Source organism: Nyctereutes procyonoides, unplaced genomic scaffold (assembly GCF_905146905.1).
Source record: "Nyctereutes procyonoides isolate TBG_1078 unplaced genomic scaffold, NYPRO_anot_genome, whole genome shotgun sequence".
NCBI classification, from domain to species: Eukaryota; Metazoa; Chordata; class Mammalia; order Carnivora; family Canidae; genus Nyctereutes; species Nyctereutes procyonoides.
The window spans coordinates 7,357,963-7,361,503 of NW_026575160.1; the positions used below are offsets into that span (position 1 = coordinate 7,357,963).

Sequence of the window (3,541 nt, forward strand, 5' to 3'; positions counted from 1 at the left end):
AAACTATATAAATTAATATAATGATGAATGGTATGAGTTAAATTCTATAGGCTATAATTGCTGGGTTGTTACATTTATACAAAATTTCTATACCAAAAATGTTTAACAAGTACTTCAAATGTGTGATAATAGCATAGATTAAGCCAATATATTTGATTAGAAACATGTCACACTCTAAGGTGGAAGATACTTTATTTAGTTGCTCGATTCAGTTCAGTAAACATTTGTTATAGATCTTATTTTTTTCTTCCCTGCATCAAGTGATATTTTATAAGAGCCTGTACAGAAAAACTCATCTATTTGCCTTTTGGAATTTATATTTTCAGCTAATCTTATATAATCCTCATGCTTCTTCCCATTTCAAGGAAAAGATATCCTGGGCATCTATTTAGACTCATTTCCCTGAACTCAGACTGCATGAGGCTGTACCATATATACAGGGTTTGGAGTAAATCAAAGTAGAGTTAGAGTCCTAGGCAGAAATAAACTTAGAAAATGAAGAAATTAGCTTAAATATCCAAACAACATTAAAGAGTGAGAAAGAAAGGAATGCCTGTTCTATTAAAAACTGAGGAGTTCGCAACTTAGAACAGGTTAAAAACAGTGATCAGGAGGCCACACTAGAAGAGAAGAGGGCTTTCTAGATACCTGTAGCCTCATGCTTGGTCAGGAGGATCCTCTTTAGGGACTAAGCCCTGAGTATTTCACCTTAGCTGAGTTGAAATACAGCATAAGAGACACATTTCTCTTGAAGGTGGGGGTTTCTGAGAGCAGCCCACTTGTGAAAAAAACACACCCAATGAGGAAACTTCACCTGGGAAAACAGAGTGTAGATGTTAATCAGAGGGCCCATGGCTTCTGCACAGGGCACATTTTGGGATTAATCATGCCTTAAGACAGGAAGAGAAGCATTTTTGAATAGTGGACCTCTTAATTGCTAGTAATCTTCAGTGCTTATGGTCTTACTTGAGAAACCAAAGAAGTTTAAAAGGCCAAGTTGAATACTTGGTTTGCATGTGCCCACACACGTGTGCGTATGTGCATGCGCACGCGCACACACGCACACACACACAAGTCAGTGATTTCTTGGTAGTATGACTAGTCCTTCCACATTTTCAGAAGAATTATACCATACACAAAATTGACAAAATCATAATATAAAAACAATACATTTTTATTTGTATTATTTATATGACAGGAGAAATGGACATTTAGTTATTTTATAACATATAGATATAGTCATTTTTCTTTTTTAAAAAAACACTTTCTTTAATATATAAGAAAAATGTGAGACACAAAGATAACCCAAGAAAGTGCTCAGTCTCTGAGCTGCGAGTTCATAAGGGTTGAGCCTTTCCAGTCTTCCCAGGAAAGATGGGGTTGAGGGGATGCTATGTCACGAGACCCCTGGTGAGCCCAGCACTGGGGCCACGCTCAGCCTAGTTCTCCACCAAGTTTGGTAAATGCTGATTCTTCTTGTCCTGGTCCTGGTCCTGCTCCCACACTTGGCCTCCAGTTTTCAGAAGTCTTCCCAGATCTCAGAGTTGCCCTTTCCTTTAGTTCCCTAGCATTTTCACTCAGGGGAGAAGGCTGCTTACCTTGTCGTGGTGGTAGAGTTCCAGGGGAGTTGTCATCCTGTAGGATGGTAAGGGGAGATCTCCCTAGTACCTTGCCATTTGTTTTCTGTCTGTTTTGCTTAGAACCTGAAGATTGGGGAGTCTCAGGGTCTCTCAAGGGCTTGTCCGAGCCCTGGCTGGCCGTGGGGGTTTCTGAGGGCTGTCTTGCTTCTTCTTTGGATGACACCTGCTTGTAGGGGAGCTCAGTCTGGCTCCAGGGTGGCGTCTGGTCCTCAAGGGAAAACTCTGCTGCTGGTCTTCATAGGTGTCCGTGCAATGCCAAGGGTAGGAGAGCGGGGATCTGAGTCTTGGGCCTGATTAGGATCCTCCTGCTGTTTGCCTGCTGGTAGGTTTACCTGTGGAGAGCTCTTCACCTGGATGGGAGTGCGCAGGTTGCTGGCGGTACGTGAACAGGGGTCTGCCACTCGGGCCAGAAGCTTGTTGTGTGGCAGGGGCCTCACCGGAATGACTGAGGTGCTCTTGGATGAGCCCATCTCAACCTGGAGAAATAAGGTGGGGCAGGGCCTGGCCCTGGGCGAGGAGGCGATGCCAGGCCCGATTCCTTTTTTGGGCGCAAAAAAGCTGGAGTGTTAACTCCCAACGCGGAGTTTCAAACCTCAATATAGTCGTTTTTCAATTGTCATACTTTAAATAGATCAATTTTTTGAAAATCCATTGAGTAAATATTTATTGAATATGTACTTATAGATGGAAACATCATAGCAGTAAGCCTTCCTAAATGATGATAGTATTTGCATTGCACATACAGCATTACAATTACATGTACAACAATTAGGAATATATTTAGATAAATGTAACAAAAATCATGACTTACAGTGATTTAACCAAACGAATGTTTATGCTTATACTTTTTCATGTAGCATTTAAATCTAGAAATAGAAGCTCCTGATATTGGCTCATAGGTACAATAACATCAAGATAGATTTCTCTGCAGTTCTCTTGGTCTTTTCCTTAATTATGGCAAAATGATGCACCAGCTCTAGGAATCATGGCCACATTTAAAGTATAAAGGAGGGGCAAGTGAGCCCTGCCATATCTATCTTTTTTATCAGGACAGCTAGAGGCTTCTAAGAAATATTTCTATTGGTTTTTCCTTTATGTCTTATTGGCTGGAACTCAATCATATGATTAGTTATAATTATAATAAAAGTGGAGAAATCAAATATTTGGCAATGAGCAATAGGAATATTATGATTGGTTTGGGTTAATCATGATTCATTGCTAGGAGCTAGATATATTACTACCTTGAGTATAATCAAGTTTCTAGTACCAAGGAAGGGCAGAGGGAGGGAGATATTATTAGGCAAGTAAAAGTGTATGCCACATTTTGCTTCACATTTTCCATCTATACAGAACACCACTTTATGCTATACAACATGAAATTTTAGGCATGTCAACCACTCTACTAGATAATCTGTTAAGCAGCTAACCTATGTGAAAAGTGGTAAATGAATATGATAATACACTTAAAGAGTACTGGTTTGGTCAGTCCAGAGAATTAAACCATATGAATTTTATTGGACATTTTAATCTTTGTGTTTATATAGCCTCTGTCCTGTGTAAAGGAAAACACCTAAACTGCAAAACAACCATCAAATTATTGTAATAGAAGAATCCAACATGTTATAATAAAAAAAGGCAAAGTAATCAAAATATACCGTATCCCATGTAACATCCACAACTAATGAGTGATATGGCCTTAGACAACTTCTATTGCCTGCCTAGTTGGTTTCTTATGAAAGAATTATGAAAAGATTTTGTGAATCTTTTTGAAAAAGACTATGAATTATGAAAAGATTTTGTGAATCTTTTTTATGAGTCAGCTTTTGAAAAGCTGATTTTGTGAAATTATTTATGCCTTAGTATTTGTCATAATTTCTCTGCACTCAGAATTTCACAATGTA

General features: G+C 38.9%; 1 pseudogene; it reads right to left on the reverse strand.

Moving 5' to 3' along the window:
• Positions 1–1,439: 1,439 nt before the first annotated feature.
• LOC129502723 (cell division cycle-associated protein 3-like) lies at positions 1,440–2,110 on the reverse strand (annotated as a pseudogene).
• Positions 2,111–3,541: the final 1,431 nt, after the last annotated feature.